Source organism: Papio anubis, chromosome 4 (assembly GCF_008728515.1).
Source record: "Papio anubis isolate 15944 chromosome 4, Panubis1.0, whole genome shotgun sequence".
NCBI lineage: Eukaryota > Metazoa > Chordata > Mammalia > Primates > Cercopithecidae > Papio > Papio anubis.
Window position 1 is genome coordinate 64,474,359 of NC_044979.1, and position 19,498 is coordinate 64,493,856.

Consider the following 19,498-nt stretch of genomic DNA (forward strand, 5'->3'; position numbering starts at 1 on the left):
GGTTATCTGTGGTTTAGCATTTCTTGCCTCATTCTCGCCATTCGTTATATCTATATTTTCTTTGTAATTATTTATTTGTCTTTACACATCTTCCTTCAAAAACTTACAATTTGCTTGAGGGCAAATATGTTGCCTTATTCACCACAGTAGCCTTAGGACCTAGCAGGTGTGTCATATTAGTATCCCCAATAAATATATATTGAATAAATGAATTTATAAATAAGTATCTACTGAATTTTTTTCTTTATTAGTTCTCTAATTATCCTTCTCCTCCATTTTTCATTTGATTTTTATATCCTTTATTAGACACCTCTCTTATACCTACTATAACATGCATTCTCTCCCTCCTAAGTAACAAATATACTCAAAGTAACAAGACTTGCAGCTACAGGTTGGTCTTGTTTGGCCTCTCTGTGGTTATGTGACTAGAAATGGCTTTGTGACTATTCCTATCCAATGATAAGTAAGTGGAAGTGTCTGGGAGTAGTTCTAGGAAGTCTTCTTAAAAAGAAGATAGTAGGCTTTCTTCACCCTTTTTGCTTTTTGTTGCTGGAACACAAGTGTAATGACTCAATTTCCATCAGCCATGTTAGGACATGAAATGACTTTTAAAATGAAGGCCATGAACAAGATGGTGAAGTAGCAAGAACTTGTGTTTATGACATGACTAAATCATTATATTATCTCTGAATTAAATTTCTCAGAAATTAATTGACTGCAGAGATAAACAAAGAACACTGATTTCTCATAGAAACTACTATAGTCATACAAACTGCTCCTATTTCTTATCAAATATAGCATAGCCCAATATTAACCAATATTGTTTCCACCATTTCTTGCTGTTCCAACTTTATTTTCCAAGTTCATTTATTTCCTCTCATGATCACCACTTGTTTCTATTATGCACTGTATCTTCAGCCTGATCTTCTAAATCAATTACTGATTAAGAATTTCTCAGAGCCCAATACCATCTTCTTGGGGGACTTGTACAGGTTTCGAGCCTCTCCAAATATCAAAGTCCAGTATATTTGCATGTGGTTACTGTCTTCTGTTTTTGAAGCCTCTTTCAGCTGTATTCCAGAAATAGCGCAAGTTCTCCAAGCCAAAAAAAAAAGCTCTTCCTTTATCTTGGAGATAAGGAACAATTCAAACAGACCCCTTTAGCAGACTTGTCTGTAGAATGTATTTCTTTTATTCTGGGTTTAGCATTTTTCTGATATATGTCACTGGGATTCATGACCACATGGAAATATCAGGCATCTCTATGATTCACTTTGTGAAGGTTGAGACTTTGTCCACTTCATAAGATACTTCCCCCAAAATATGATGGTGTAGGTAGCTCCCTGGCATCACAGATTTGGAATGGAAATCACTTATACGTATGAAATACTGTATAGTTTACAAAGTCTTTGTGATCAATTATCTGATTGCAGCCTCACAAGACTTAGTGAGGAAAGAACCAGCATTATACTTATATATTGCAAAAAAAGGATTGAGACTCAGGGAACTTGCCCAAAGAAAATAGGAATAATTAAATTCGACACAGGTGTTTTTAATGCCAAATCCCATGATCCTTCATTTTAACATTTCTTTGGACCTCTATTGAGCAAAAGTTGAACTTGGAATAAATTTAATATGAGGGTATTAGTAAAATCTTTCATTTTAATATCAAGAGGAAATTATTAATCCCTAAATACCTTTTGCCTGGTTTAATCTTGAGTATGGACTAAGGTATGTTGCAGTAACTGACGGGCTAAACATTTCAGTAGCTTAAAACCATAAAAGTTTATTTATTGATGCCTTTTAATACATACCCTGAGTAGATAAGCTGGTGTAATATGTTTTTTAAGTCAGTCAGAGACATAGGGTGATGGAAGCATCATCTTGACTCATGTGTCCACATCACTGTCTCAGTTCTTGCTACAGGGCCCTGTACTGACAATTAAATGCTTCCACCTGAAAGTGACTATCTTCATTGATGCTCATATTTTACTGGTCAACACAAGTCACATGGCCCCAAGGAATGTGTGTTACTTTCCTAGGGCTGCTGTAACTAATTACTATTAACTTAGTAGGTTAAAACAACAACAACAACAACAAATTCTTTCACAGTTATGGAAGGCAGAATTCTAAAATCAAGGTGTGAGCAGAGCCATTCTCTCTCTGAAGGCTCTAAAGAGATTCTTTCCTTGTTTCCTCTGGTTTCTAGTGGCTCCAGGTGCTTCTTAGCTTGTGGCTGCATAGCTTCAGTATCTGCCAGTGTCTTCGCATGACCTTCTCTTCTGTTTGATAAAAGACACTTGTAATTGGACTTAGGAAGATGCAACCAGATAATCCAATATTATCTTATATTAGTATGTGTCTTGTTGGGATAGACCCTAAATATTCACTTGGCATTTGAGTTTCATTTCTGCTGCTTTTGCAGAACTCAAATTGCAAATTGGCTTCAATTTGAGTGATTGATTGTATTCTAGTTTCCCTTTTGCAATGGAAGTCAATACTTTCCCTGCCTCTGTGCCCCCCTCCCACCACTCTACTTAAAGCCAACCCATTTATTTACATATGTCCACATATCCTATATATGGGACATGGTAGGCAGAATTCTAAATGGTGCCCAAGATTACTTCCCCTTGATTTACATATTCTATGTAATCTCCTTACCTTGAATGTAAGCAAAATCTATGAAAATGAGGCGAAATCACTCCCATGATTATGTCCTGGTATATGGCAAATGTTGTTTTGAAGGTATAACATTCTTAATCAATTGATACTAAGTTATTGAAAAAGGAGATTATTCTGGGTGAGTCTAACCAAATCATGTAAGCTCTTAAAAGAAGTCAGCAATTTGAAGCCAGAAACACTCACCTACCAGCTTTGGGAAAGCAACAGACCATGTTGTTGAGACTGCCCCATGTCAGAGAATGATGGGCATCCTCTAAGAGCTGAGGAACTCAGTCCTACAACCACAAGGAAGTGAACTCTGACAACAATTTGAATGTGCTTGGAAGTGAACCCTGAGCTCCAAATGGCACTCAAATTTGGCTGACACTTGGATTTCAGTTTTGTGGGATCCTGAGTAGAGAACCTGATTGTGGTAAACCTGGATTCTGAGCTACAGAACTGTGAGACAATAAATGGGTGCTGTTTTAAGCTGTAACTTGTTGCGTACCAATAAACAACCAATATATGGAGGATTGTACTTTTTATTGCTTACTAATGTTTGTCTTTAGCTCCAAACAAGTTAGCCATAACAGTAGCCTAAACAATGATATGGTCACACATGTAACTCATTGATTTACTGTTTTATAAAAATGACAACTTCCGATTTTTATCTGTGAAATGATAACCCCCTTATAAGTATTGATGCTGGCCCAGGATACATCTAAATATGTCACATCCCTTTGAACATTGGTTTTGTATTCTGTCACTGGTCATAAAGATCACCCATAGTTTAACAATAAGCCAATTATGACCCATTCTCTGATTTCTGGTTTCTTTCTTTTTCTGAGTAATTGCTGATGGAAATTCCTGTCTATTTAGCAGCAAAGCCAGAAGGGATTGCAACAAACATATTGTTAAATTGACTCAAATTTTAAGAGAGCAGTAAATGAAGATGCCACTCTTGGTTACCATCAATGAGATTTCTAATAAGATATTGCTCAGAGTAGAAAAAAATAGATGGTTTTAGATTATGTGAATTCAATCATATAATAGCAGCAGAACTGTACATCTTCTAGCATTTTCTTTGTTAGGATATAAAATAATGTTTAATTTTCACTGAGTTTTGTACTTCTGATTAGACAGGTATTTCTCCCTTTTATTTCATTGTGTAAACTTCTAATAATTTCCTGTTAGAACTTTGGTTATATTAGTGTGTATTTATATATAATCCTCTCATTTTATTCTTTAAAATATGCATAGTTTTGAATTCTTTTAAACCCATCTGTACTGCACACCTCTGTATATCATGTCAGTAGTGAAAAGTTCATTCCAAGAACAAAGATGATGAGGAGGACACCACAGCAGGGAAATTTAAAATAAAAGAAAAACATATTTGCTAGCATGGCTATAAGAAGGAGAAAGACGTATATTGTGTAGAAGACCTTCTGCCAACTCCTCAATTTAAACTCCCAACAGTCCTCATTCAAAATAGAAAGAATTCCTCCCCTTTTGATGTAAATTCCTTTGCACTAGAAGAATCTGCATTGGACACAAGGGAAGAGATAGGCATGCTTTCAAGAATCCATGGAGGTTACCAGGAAATCAGGAAAGACAAATGGCAACCAACAAGGAGTAGAGTAACTTGGCATTTTAGAAACCTGTGGAACAAATCCAGAAGAAGGAAGGGCACTTTAAAAGCTTGAACAGTCAAGACTCTGATAAATTTGATTTAAATTAAAACTACATGTCTCTTTCATTTTTAAAACATGGATCTTGCTTTGTAAGAGACAACAAACAACACAGTGGAAACTTGGCTGCTTAGCTGCTAAGCTCAAGTTTGTCCCTGTCTTCAGTTTAATCTGTAGTCTTGAGTAAGTCACAAAACTGTCATAGCCACTGGATTGCAGATATTTAAATCACTAAAATAATATTTACCTAACTTGGGGGGATTTTGAGAGTTTTTTTTTTTTTTTTTAAATTCTCATTGCAAAGCAATTTTTTCTTTAAAACTTTTAAGTGAACAATACCGAGATATATAAAATAACATTATCAGTTTCCTTCTAATTGATTGATTACAAAAATGCAGTCATGTCCCAGTTTTCTCCAACGAGTCAAGTCAAAATCTAAAACTGGTTAAGTATTAAATTTTACCTTTTTTTTTTTTTTTTGATAAATGTCCCAGGCCAAATGTACAATATATCTTAAATGTGTGGCAGGAAAAGAGGTAAAGACAACCCCATATGCACATTTATCTTACTATATTCAGTAGACAGACTTTAGTCTCAAGGTAATGGGTAGTCATTATCTCAAATATTTGAGATTAAAACAACACTTAGTAAAAAAGAAAAAACTTATATGCTCTTGTGGCTTAGTGCATTATATCTGTAACAGCAGAGTGACTTAGACATCTCACATTCAGACATATTTTATAGTTTTTTAATGTAGTATCTTCCAAGCTGACCTCACTAAAAAAAAAATCTGAGGCTTACATACTAGCAATTATTTTATACTCTGCACATTCTGTATATTACTACAACTTGTATTAATTATTTGTTTCTAGGTAAACTACAGTGGCTTATAATTAGCAAGTTACACTTCTAAGAATTGTGGGATTTACAAAGAGTATAACCACTCATCTTCAAGGAATCTAAATTTTACATTGGTAGGTCAATTTTGTAAACATAAAAACTCAGTTAGAAGATAATTAAAATACAAAGCATTGCAAATTCACAGAAAGCACCAGAAACATTGTTCAAAATAATTGCTTTCAGATGCAATTCCTTATAAAAGAACAAGAAGACCAAAATGTTTCCTTTTTTCCAAGATTGGAATTCCTTTTGTAACATGTGAAAACTGAGGCTCGGAGAAGTTAAGAAACTCTATAGTAGAAAACAGAGGGAAAATCTTTTGTAAGAGAAGTGGGACTGCCAACAGCACATGTAGGGTGAGGAATCTAGGCTGACTAGAGCAAGGAGTTCAGATGGGGAGTAGTCACATAAGACTAGAGAGAATGGTTAAGTTGGTATCTGCAAGAGATTTTTCTTAAGAAATCAGCTTAATTATTTTATTAGCACATACAGTGTCATCTAAGGCAATAGAGTTTGGCTTTTCAGTTTTTAGCATTGTCTTCTTGTTTGAGATAGACACCTATCAGTGATTCTGCTTGGTTGCTGTGAGTGTAAAGTACACTGGTAGAGTAGATGATGATTTTTGTTTCCCTGTGTTCCTTTATATGTGTGTGTGTATATATATAAATTTATATATATATATATATTTTTACATATATAATTTATATATATATATATATATTTGCCACCCAACATCCATTAACTCTACATCTGACATTAGCCACCAGTTCTCACTTGAGATTCCATACCGTTTTCATTCTCAGTCTGTGTGTTTCTGCCATAGCTAACAGTATTCTTGATGCCAAAAATGGCACACAACTTAAGCCTTAAAACCTCCAGGAATAGTGATTAGATTAATAATAGGACTCAGGCCAGGCAATGAAAGCCCAAGACATTAAATCGAGATTTTTATTTTGGTTAAGCGAAATGGACACACGATGTGGATGGAGCTGCTGCAGCACTCATTTTGGTGAATTAAAGGAAATAGAGCTGAGATATTGAGAGAAATGTGGCCTTGGTGAAATAATTTACACAAATATTCTAGATGAAGCTGTGTCTGACTAATTCTATTCCCTAGAATTTTTTGGAATTTGAGTTTGGTAGGCAGAATAATGCCCACCAAAGGTGTCCAGGTTCTAGTTCCTGGAAGTTGTGAATTTACTAGGTTACATGCAAAGGGAAATTAAGGTGGCAGATGAAATTAAGGCAGAAAATCAGATGACTTCACAATAGAGAGATTAGTCTGAATTATCCACTAGGCCTAATGTCATTGCAAGAGTTCTTAAATGTGGAAGAGTGGGGTGCAAGTAGAGAATCAGAAGATAATCAACCTATGAAAAAATGGTGAGAATGTTGCAGCATTGCTCTCTTGAAAGATGAAGGAATGGGGGCCAAGATCCAAGAAATGTGAGTGGACCCTAGAAGCCGGAGAAGGGAAGAAAATGGATTTGTCCCTAGACACTCCAGGAAAGAACAGCCTTATGACACCTTGATTTTAGCCCAGTGATATGTGTGTTTAATGCTAATCTACAGAACTGTAAGAATAAATTGTGCTGCTTTAAACCACAAAGTTTGTGGGAGTTTGTTACAGCAGCCACAGAAAACATATTGAGTGAATAAATCTCCCTCCCACTCCCCGCCATTTCTTTTATTTCTCAAACATTTTCTTTCACTTGCAGGAAAGTGGTTTAACTGGTTAAGGTGAGAAAATATATAAAAAACTTACAAATACTTCAAATCAGCTTAAGACTTTGTGACACAGTCCAAGGGCTACATACAAATTCCACAGTATAGCAGCTTTATGTTATCAGTTTGAGAAACTTAAAACATTATGCTTATTGCTCGGATAGATTGATTCCTTGAAAAATTGATATTAACAGTGCTGATGTCTGGGGAAATAGAGTGAACTATCAGGTAAATTTTATGTTGTTTCTTTTTCTGTAATTTTTATTCTTAGATGTATCAAAAATTACAATTTTAAGGTAATTTCTTTCAAAAGAATCATTACAAGACATTGTTAAGGTAAGCAAAGGGTTAATAGATCTAATTTTATACAATAATGCAATTTAATTTAAGGAAAATGAGTTTTCTGTACATAATCAAGAAAAAGTTATATTACTGTAGAGCAAGATGGGGAATTCAGTATTGCATTTCATGAATTATTTTTATAAAGTATCTATTATGTTTACCATTTATAAGATTGTATTGCTCATGAAATGTGGTTAATCATACTCTTATATTCTAGGATAAACAAGACAAAATGTTACTCTATGTAGAAATGATGAAGCCACCTCCTTTGAAAATACCAGCCACATGCTTTTTAACTGTTTTCCAACTCGTAATGTGCCTAAGAGTGTTAGTGGATTATACAATCCCAACATACGTTTTTTATTCAGCTGTGGCTTGGAACCTTGGAGAAACTTTGCAACTGAATCAAGCTATTTTTGGTAGAAACATGTGTCTTTTAGTGTTTTTTTGTTTTTTGTTTTTTGTTTTTTAGCTGAATAGTTTGTTTATGTGCATTCATGTATACAACAGCAGCCATGAAAGTTAATAATGATTATTAACTAAACTTTATAGGTACATTTAAAATAAGTGTATCAAGGAGAATAATAATTTTTTATTGGTAACTAAAAACAAAAATGATGTAAGATGTGAAAAAAAATTGTAGCTGCCGAAAATCAGGCTCTTAGCAATATTGGACAAATAGAAGCATGCTTTGTGTTCCTGACACAGATGACCACCAACACAGTTATGTGACTATCTTGAAATCTTCCAATCTATGAGGCATGCAGGAAACAATGACAAAATCGTTTTTCCAGGGGGTCTATTTGGCTTCACTTTGAGCTGTTGATAATGAAAGCAAAGAAGTTATAGAAAAACTAAGAATTCAGACAGTTCTCCAGTTTCAGAACAAATACATAAATGACATCTGCTAATTCTCAGGAACAGGATAAACCAGTCCTTATTAAAGTTTTAAGAGTTGACAAGTCAGTATCATAGAATCTGAACTATATTAGGAAAATGAACTGGGTTCTAATCTTGGATCAAATTCTTAAATCATGTATTAAGTCAAATATTTAAGCGAAAAAATACTTTCTTCACTTAAATACTTTTTATTTTCCCCAAAGGAATAATTACTCCAGATTTATGTTATGGAATAGTAGGCTCTCAATGTAGCAATTTGAAAACTCTTGTAAGATTTTATTATGGTTATCTCTTTTCAAGAATATTTTCTATTAAATTTTTGGATGACATACCTAGAGAAATTAATTCATGTAATTAATGAATCATAATCAAGTCTAATGCCCCATTATATGTAGGGCCCCATTTCTTCATGTTCTTCTAAAGGTACATTCTCTCCCACTAACATTGGGCAGGAGAATTTTTTTTTTTTTTTTTTTTTAGACAGAATCTTGCTCTGTTGCCGGTGCTGGAGTGCAATTGAGTGGTCTCGGCTCACTGTAACCTCTGCCTCACAGGTTCAAGCAATTCTCCTGCCTCAGCCTCCTGAGTAGCTGGAATTACAGGCGCGCAGCATCACACGCGGCTAATTTTTGTATTTTTAGTAGAGACGAGGTTTCACCATATTGGTCAGGCTGGTCTCGAACTCCTGACCTCGTGATCGGCCCGCCTCAGCCTCACAAAGTGCTGGGATTACAGGCGTGAGCCACCGCGCCCGGCCGAGGATTTTTCATAGAGTTGCCTGAACAAGTAAGAACAACCTTAGCCGGCTGTTTGCACAGAAGTATGCTGCCTATATGTGTGAAGACAATCATATCTCATTGCATCCCTGTGAATGTTTTTAATGTCAGTGTTATATAATTGCAGGCATTTGCTGTTCTAAGCACTTAAAACAGAATTTAAAGTATAAAAGCTATGATAAGGAGCGAAATATTATTTTATTGCCAGAATAAACCTTAAGAATATGCTGAATGAATTATCTTTTTGGAAACAATCTGATATTACTGTGTTGCTCCACATGTATTGGCATATTGCATTTCTGGCTTGCTTTTTTTTTTTTTTTTAATGTTGATTTCAACATTCCTTTTGGTGTAAAGATGAGGGAAGCAATCATGTTCGACTCAAGCCAAGAGAAAAATAGGAGTATTCAATTTGTTATGATAAACAGATCATATGAGTAAGACAAGGTCAAGAATAAGCATGAGAGAAAATAACCACACTTTTGGGCTCACCAGTTCTCACTAAATTTTATAAAAGAAAAAACAACCTTAACGGAACAATTTGCTATAATGGGAATAATAATAAAATAATCATTTACTGAATATACAATTTCTCTAAACTGTAATTTCCTTTCCGTCCTTACTACAGTTTCCTGGGTTAAATTTGCATCTTTTCTCCCTCGATTGTTAGTCTCTCTCCCAGTGCAGCTAAAATATTCTAACTGAAACACAAATCAAACCACATAATCCCCCTACTAAAATCTCTTCAATCGTTCTCAAAGGTTAAATCCATTACTTGACTCTTACTTACTGGTAGTTTTTTATTTTTATTTTTGTATTTATTTATTTATTCATTTATTTATTTTATTTTATTTTTTTGAGACGGAGTCTCTCTCTGTCGCACAGGCTGGACTGCAGTGGCGCTATCTCAGCTCACTGCAAGCTCCGCCTCCCGGGTTCACGCCATTCTCCTGCCTCAGCCTCCCGAGTAGCTGGGACTACAGGCGCCCGCCACCAACGCCTGGCTATTTTTTTGTATTTTTAGTAGAGACGGGGTTTCACCGTGTTAGCCAGGATGGTCTCTATCTCCTGACCTCGTGATCCGCCCACCTCGGCCTCCCAAAGTGCTGAGATTACAGGCGTGAGCCACTGCGCCCGGCCACTTACTGGTAGCCACTCCTTCTTTTATAACTTAGTAATACAAGTTGTGTTCAGCAGAGTTCCACACACACCACATTCTGATATGCTTTGTTGACTTCTTCATTCCCTCTGACTAAGTGGTCTGCCTATGTAATTTTTGCCTCGCTTATTTTAATTTATCCTCTATAAATTAGCTTCCTGGAACTGAGTTAACTTTATTATTCCCACTTGAGCTAAATACTCTTATGTTCCCTAACTACCCCTCTTCCTTGGATATCTCTATCTTAGCATTTGTCACTTTATTTTGACATTGTCTTTCTCTTCCGTTGGATTTTTAATTCCCTAAGACCATTTGTGTATTCTCAACAACTTGCATGCATGACACATAATTTACTCACAGTAAATTTTTGTTAGGATGAATTAAGTTAAATCAGATAACTTGGTGCATTATTATCTAAATAATGCTCACACAAATATTTCAGATAGTCTTGACTAATATTATTATTTACATTTTATGTATGAGAAAATCGAGGCATAAACAGTTCTGGTGATTGACCCAAAACCATACACTGAGTGAGAAGAGACACTGAAACCAAACCCCAGGCCTTCTAGTATCAAATTTCTTTCTTTCACTGCTTTTCTAGAACATGGACAACGAGAAATCAAAGTTCTGATTTCGACTTTTACATTAAATCACTATATGACATTAGGCATGTTGTGTAAGCTCTTTTGGTTTCAGTTCCCTCTTTGTAAAATATGAGCACTAAACTAGACTCTAGAGTCCTGCCATTTTGTTTTATGGTCTACTGAAACTAAAATAAGCAGTTTGTTGTTTCACAGTAGTACATTACTCTGATTTTACAGTTCTACTTGAACTTTTCCATAATATAAATATTTTATGGACTTAAATTTTGCTCAATTTCAATTAGCTCTTCTGTGCTAGTTGTTGGGGATTGAGGGAGTCCACTCAATAGCTCTATTCTTGCTTTCCTCGGATTTGTACCAAACCAGATACCAGAGTTAGCCAATGGAGAGAAAAAAAAAAAAAAAAAAATTGTTATTGTTGAAACAGGCCAAATTTGAAGATACAGGTTAGTGTGATTGTGAAAATAAACTTTCTAAGCCCCTTTTCTCAGTCTTGACCTTGAATGACTTAAGAGCACAGACTCCCATAGCTCTGAATGAATGAGTAAAAAGAAAAATACCAACACTACATCTTTCAAGATAAGACACGCTATTGGTAAAACTCCTTCAATCCATAAACATGGCTAATGGCAATCAGAAGTATTTAGAGAATAATTTTCTCTGTGGGAATAAAAAGACTAGGATACAGCATTTATTTTAATATGCATACAGATAAGAATAGCCTCATATCAAGCAACTGGTGGGAGCATAGTATTAATAAAGGACAAAATTATAAATTTAATAAATGTATGAACCAGTTTTTCATAGAATATATCATGGTTTCAACAATGTAGCTTAATCACTAATACCAGTCTGTAATCCCAAAAGACAGCAGGTAAGAGGCTAAATTTAGCTGAGTCAAATTCAACACACCTATTAGAAAAACAAATAAATAAGAACTCTACAAACAACAAACTCAAAAAGCCAGTGATTATATATGACTATATATAAATGCAGTTATGCTTAATGAAATTGCTATGTAAGCTCTCATCAAATAATAATTAAGAAATGTGGACAAAATATTTTTGAATACTCAAAAGCACTGGAGAAAGACTAAAAAGAAACAATATCCACTCAGCAATAAAGAGATATTAAAAACCCGATACACACAACATTAGGCAGAGTGAACGGTCTTTCACAAAATAACACATACTGTATGATTCTCGTTATGTGGCGTTTGAGAACTGGAAAAACTAATCTGTGGTAGAAAATACTAGAAGACTAGTTGTCTTTAGGGGAGTGTAAGTAAGTTTAGCTCTACTAGGAAGAGGCATAATGGGACTACCTTGGGTGAGGGTAATATGCTGTATCTTGATAGGAATTATAGTTTTGTATATACTTGCCAAAACACAGAAAATGATGCTTTTACAGTGTATGCATTTAATTTATGTGAACTATACCTAAAATAAATAAGAAACAAATATTTAACTTTGGTTGAAAATACACATTCTGAAGTATAAGCTGAAGTAAACTGACATCTGCAAATTTGAAGTACACCACAAATGATGGAATAAAAGATAGAATAATTGGTAGATGATAGATATGTAATAAATGAAGCATATATAATATTTATTATAAAACCTATGTAACATATATAAAGGTATTCAGTATAAAATTATTTCAGTTTTTCTGTAGGTTTAAAAATTTTTATAATAAAACTATAGATACCTGAAAAACATGTATATATAATGTAGATTACACATATATGTAAAATGTTATAAGTAAATGTAAAACACATCAAGCAGAACTTAAAAAGTTAACTCACCTTTGCTTCATTGGGTCTTGTGCTAAATATTAATTCAGTTTTCATTCTCCTAAAGAAGATTATGGCTCAAGTGTTTGAGGGAGTACTCATGCCTTGTAGATACATGATTGCCTTCAGCATCCATTGGGTGGTATTGTCAACACCCTAAATCCGGGAGACATTCCAAATTAATACCCTTATCTCACAGTAATGGATGAATAATCTAAAACATTTCAATTAGAATCAACATCAGTATTTTTCAAAAAAAGCTGTAGGAGAGATGCTCTCACTCACTTAGATAAGTATCAGAAAGCATGCAGCTGTTTTTGTATCCATACCATGATGTTTTGGTTACTGTAGCCTTACAGTATAGTTTGAAGTCCAGCAACGTGATGCTTCCAGCTTTGTTCTTTTTGCTTAGGACTGCTTTGGCAATTCAGCCTCTTCTTTAGTTTCTTACAAATTTTAGAATAGTTTTGTTCTAATTCTGTGAAAAATAGCATTGGTCGTTTGATAGAAATAGCATTGAATCTGTAAATTGCTTTGGGCAGAATTGTCATTTTAACAATATTGATTTTTCCTATTCATGAGCATGGAACACTTCTCCATGTGTTTGTGTCCTCTCTGATTTATTTCAGTAGTGTTTTGTAATTCTCATTGTAGAGATATTTCAACTCCTTGACAAGCTATATTCCTCGGTATTTTATTCTTTTTGTGGCTATTGTAAATGGGATTGTATTCTTCATTTGATTTGGAGCTTGGACCCAATTGGTGTGTAGAAATGCTATTAGTTATATATATATATATATATATATATATATTGATTATGTATCCTGAAAAATTACCTAAACCATTTATCAGTTCTAGAAACCTTCAAAAACAGACACGAAGACCAATGGAACAGGAAAGAAAACTCAGAAATAACATCACACACATACAGTAGTCTGATCTTTGACAAACTCAGTAATAACAAACAATGTGGAAAGGAGTCTGTATCCAATAAATGGTGCTGGAATAACTGCCTACCCACATGCAGAAGATTGAAACTAGACCACTTTAATTATATACAAAAATTAACTCAAGATGGATTAAAGACTCAAACATAAGGCCTAAAACAATAAAAATCCTAGAATAAAATTGAGGAAATACTATTCTGGATATCAGCCTTGGCAAATAGTTTATGACCATGTCCCCAAAAGCAATGGAAACAAAAATAAACATTGACAGTGGCACGTAATTTAACTAAATAGCTGCTGCACAGCAAAATAAAATATTAACAGAGTAAGTAGATAACCTACAGAATGGGAGAAAATATTTGCAAACTATACATCCAAGAAAGCTCTAACATCCAGAATGTATAAGGACCTTAAAGCAGCCAGAAAAAAAATCTATTAAGAAATGGGCAAAGGACATGAATGGATGCTTCTCAAAAGAAGATATACATGCAGCTGACTATACAAAAAAATGCTCATCATCACTAATAATCAGAGAAATGCAAATTAAACCACAATGTGATACTGTCTCACATCAGTCAAAATGGTTATTACTAAAAAGTCAAAAAACAACAGATGCTAGCAAAGTTGTAGAGAAAAGGGAACACTTACACACTGCTGGTGGGAATGTAAATTAGCTCAGCTGCTGCAGAAAGCAGTCTAGAGACATCTCAGAACCTAAAACAGAACTACCATCCAACCCAGCAATCCCACTTATAGGTATATACACAAAGGAAAATAAATTGTTCTACCAAAAAGACACAGGCACTCATATGTTCATCACAACACTATCAACAATAGCAAAGACCTGGAATCAACCAAGATGCCCATTAAGGTGCACTGGATAAAGAAAATGTGGTATATATACACTGTGGAATACTACCCAGCAATAAAAAAAGAACATCATGTCCCTTGCAGCAACATGGATGCAGCTAGAGGCCACTATCCTAAGTGAACCAACACAGGAAGAGAAAACCAAACATCACATGTTCTCACTTACAAGTGGGAGCTATATATTGAATGCACATGGACAAGAAGAAGGGAACAACATACACTGAGGATTGCTTGAGAGAAGAGGCTGGAGAAGGGAGCATGGTTTGAATGGCTACCTATTGGGTACTCTGTTCACTAACTTGGTAATGGAGTCATTTGTATACCAAACCTCACTGCCACACATTTTACCTATGTGACAAACCGGCACATGTACTTTCTGAACCTATTTAAAAAAAAAAAAAAAAGCAGGTAATTATTCTTCTCATGCATGAAGCCAACCTGAAAATAAAATTGTCTCATGCAGTGGGGCAGAGCCAAGAGAGCCACAGGGAACTCACGGGGATTCGAATTTGCAGTTCTGAAAATATAGTGGCCTCTGGATCAAAACAACATCATTTTTGATCATTCTACTTACATGAATTTTCTCATTGTTTCTTGATATTTTGACTTGAAGTTTTAAGTAATCTGCCACCAAAGGCATACTATTATACAAGCAAATGCCTTGTATATATTAAAATATACACTGTCATCTAAAAAGTAACATCTTTCTATTGTATATTCTCTTCTTTTGCTATGTTTTCCATTCTCCTCCATGTCTACTTATGGGTTTTATAAGGCATGCTATGCTGGATAGAGCTGATAGTCAAGCATGGCATTTTTATTCCTATGTGCATCATTACTCCTTCTTCCAAGTTTCACTTCTGCGTCTCACTTAGTTACACCTACTACTTCTTTGGATATTCCGGAGTACTAACAGTGCCAAATATGCTCAAAGATCTAGGATATTTTAGGGGAAAATGTATTTCTCCTCTGCTATGTACTAGAGTAGAGCTGTTTGTGTTCCTGGGCCTCACAAATATTCTACTAAAACTGATTATAGTTTTGACTTTTGGAAATCTGTCTACTTAGGACTCAGGCATGAGTTCTTGAGTCTTGAATTCATTAAAAAATACAAATAAACAGACATTCAGTTGCATGTAAAATCCTTTTTCTCAATTTTCGAATGTTGGTTTTCTTAGGAGCTTATTATAATTGACTGTATTCTCTTTAGATGAGTTATTTTGGAAGCAAAGTCTTCAATCAATTGTGCAAATGACATTCTGGTGCTAGCAGTTAGTGGAATATACCCTGATATGGCTAAAGCACAGCTACTTTAACCCAGATCCACACCATATAAGGATTTCATCATTTTTAAAGATAAGGTATTACATTATACTTAGTGGTTAATATCCCTGTACTTTAGAGTCAGAGCTTTGATCTGAATCTAAGGTTTGTCTCTATTTCTAGCTGTGTGATCTTAGGTAACTTTCTTCAATTTTTTAAGCCCTAGCTTTCTTAACTTTACAATCTGCATTGTCCAATACAGTAACCACTAGCCACATTTTGCTATTAAAATGTGTGTGGTGCAAATTGAAATGTATTGTAAGTATAAAATATATAATTTTGAAAGATTTCTTATGAAATTAATGTAAAATATAGTGAAAACTCAATAAACATTATCTATTTTATTTCCTTCATATAAAATACACATTAATAGTAATCATGAACTATTAACAGTATATATGAAAAGTAGTTTGCATAAATTTCTAATTTGTTCAGAAAAATAAATCTCATATTTTTTAATATATGTAATTCCATGTTGTATAAAATAAAGCTAAAAATATAGCTTAAATTAGTGACTTATAAATATTTTATAAATGTCTATGAGATAAATACTGTCTTTATTTGAAAAATAAATTAATAGTTTATTTTAAGAAAAATAAATATATTAAATATGACAAGATAATCTACTTTATTTGGACAGTTTATTAGAGAAAGCATGACTCTCAATTCACATTCTTCTAAGTTTCCACTAGAGTCATTCACTGACAGTTGAGTAATTTGTTTAAGCTACATCTACTATTAGCATAGGCTATAAACCAAAGCGTAGGAGGAGGACAGTGTTTAATATTTTTATTCAGGAAATATCTTGACACATCCCAATAAGTGTTTTCATAAGGCCAGAAGGGAGTCCTGACAAGTGGGAGTTGAACCACTCTCCATTGTTGCCACACAGCCAAACAGGTAACACAGATGGGATGTAGACTGACGAGGGAAAAGACAGCTGTTGCAGAACAGAGATTGCTTGAGTTTACAAGTAAAATAGAGGGTCAATGTGAATGAATAGTCACATTGGAGTGACTATTCATTCACATTGACCCTGATTATTCATTCACATTGACCCTCTGTAGTCACACTGGAAGTAGTGAATCTTCCACTATCTCCTACTTGAACTCAATTGTTAGACTGTACAGAATGTGTCTTAAGCAATATGTTAAAAAAAAAAAATGACAGTACTGATTTGAGGACTTTATTATAACCGTTGTGTAAACGTAAGAATGGAACATGTAAAAGGAGTAAGGGACCCAAAGAAATTAACCAACAAAGTCCCTAAAGTAGAATGCAAACAAGGGGGAATACACTGTTAAGCAATGTCACCAGTTCCTTAACAAAGAGGAACTGCAAGGTGATAGTACAACTGCTCTATACATTTGTATTTGCTGCATTTACTTCTGCTTATTTGGTGTATAGTAAATTGCATATAGTTTTCATCCTATAATGAGAATGACAATGCTTTTTTGTATATCTAACTTGTACAGTTAAATAATGCTTTCAGATATGGTTATAACCATCTAAATATGGTGAATACTACTCAAGTATTATATAGAAAATTTTGGAGTGTAAATAGGCGAAAGGTAAGTATTGACGATTTATATACTGAGTCCTTACTTACTGGTCTATTGAGTCTAATTTCTGACTGAATAGGCCGTATATTACATTATGTCCCTTTTTGTTTTCTTCTGAGTATGACTTTTTTCCCTTTGGTCTCTAACTCTTCCTCCTTAAAATTATGTGCCACCTCCATATAGTTACAATCAAACAAATGGTATTTCATAATATATTAATCAGAAACAGTGGAGTTTATAGAAGTTCTCATTTTTCTCACTTTGGGTTCCTGGGGGAAATTTTCTGAGATGGAGTTTAGCGTAAAGGAGATTTATTAAGTCATATACTTAAGATCAAGACCTGTAGACTGCAGGGGGAGGAGGCGGAGTGCGTGGGGGAGGAGGCGGAGTGCGTGGGGGAAAGTTGAGCTACAATGCTGGCCTAACAGCAGCCTTAGCCAACCCTGGGGGAGCACTGAAACTAGAAAGACATTTCAGCTGTGTCCTGATTTGGAGAGGTAACCAGGCCTTTAGATCCTGTCTTAAATGGTCATGAGTTTCGGTCACCTCTGGAATGAGCATTGCCTCAGGTAAAGCTGCTTTGTTTCACTACTGTACACTAGAATATTAGTCATTTAATTTTAACATTTAATATTGATATTAAACATTTAATATTTAACATTTAATATGAACCAGCTACAGAATATTTTGTCAAGTATATATATGAATGTAATTTTAGAATTTTGACCTGCAAAAATAAGTCAATAGGACACTCTGCCATTGTAGTCTTATTATATAGAAAGTTAACTATTCAGAATAGCTACAACACAATTGCACATTATGAGAGACTGACAGATCTATTAATAGTTGAAATGCTTTCTACTTTAAGTGGGATCATACAGGTTTACTCCACCCTTGAGATTTAGATTAAATTATTTTATGGCAGGAGATAACACATTTAATTAACAATTTGGTGGCAAGTCCTTCCTCTCATTGTTAGATTTACATTTCCCACTCAAGTCTTTGCATGGCTGCAGTTTTCTTCACATTGAGCCTAGCGTGGACTCCCAGCCCTTTTCTTAGATTTTCACCTAAACACTCATCATTCATATATTTGTAGGTGTGGCAGATTTGGGGAGACAAAACACTTTGCATCACAGACATAAAATAAATTATTAATAAATAATCAATTGCTCTAAAAAAATGCCTTTTCTCAGCCATCATGTTCAATCTTTGTTGAACATCATGTTCATTCTTTTCTCTCTCTTTTTTTTCTCTCTTCCCTTGTCTCGGTCTCTCTTCTAAGATTCAGTTCTCAGGTATCTGCATATATATATATATTATATATATAATATATATATATTCATTTTGCTATATAGATGAATTTAACTTTTTGCTCTTTTATTTGAAGATTTTTTTAAAAGATGATGCACCATTGTTTTTACAGTTCACTTCCAGTAGTTTCTAAACTACAAATAGGCACTGGAATTTGAATCTTTACTTTACTCCATCCCTAACAGTCTTTGAGAGCAAGGGAGTAGTGACATAAGGAACTTTTCTTCTAGTAGTCTTTACTTCATACTTCTTTGGAGGCAGAAGTGGCCACAGTCAGGGTTTCTAGAGTATCCCTGTGATATCAAACCAAGACAAAACTTTAGCTCTACCTTTACATCTTCTCTCACTGTCCCAACTTTCCTGGTGGTGCTCATGTTGAGAGAGGAGAAAGGCTGTGAGGTAAATTAAAGTGAATGAAATAGGTAAAGACAAAAAATTGTTTCCAAGTGGCTTAATAAATAATGTATAGGAGGTTGTCTTGCTTTAAATTGAGGAAGTTTAATACAGGTAAAATTAAAAAGCAGTAAGTGGAAACACATAGTTAATTTTTTTCAATTTAAACATAGAAACTAGAATTTCAAAGATAGAATAATACGACGTGTTTTAGGGAAGATTGTTCTGACATTTGCATGCATAGTAGACTAGAGTGAGAAAAGAATACACATTTGAACTAAAGTCCTATGAAGGAAAGGAAAGCAATAACTGTATAGCTGCTTATTGATCATCACAATTTTTTAATGAAGAAAAGATTGCAAATTAGAAATATAGAGAAAGAGTTAATAAAAGCACTCAAGGTACATAGCTTTTAGAGTTTTCAATAAAGTGAATTTTAGGTTTGGTCTTTGAACCAAACATCTCCAAGTCTAGATATAGAAAATCAACCATTCCTAAGTCTAGATATAAGGAAAATAAAGATCAATTCACAGTACTTGAT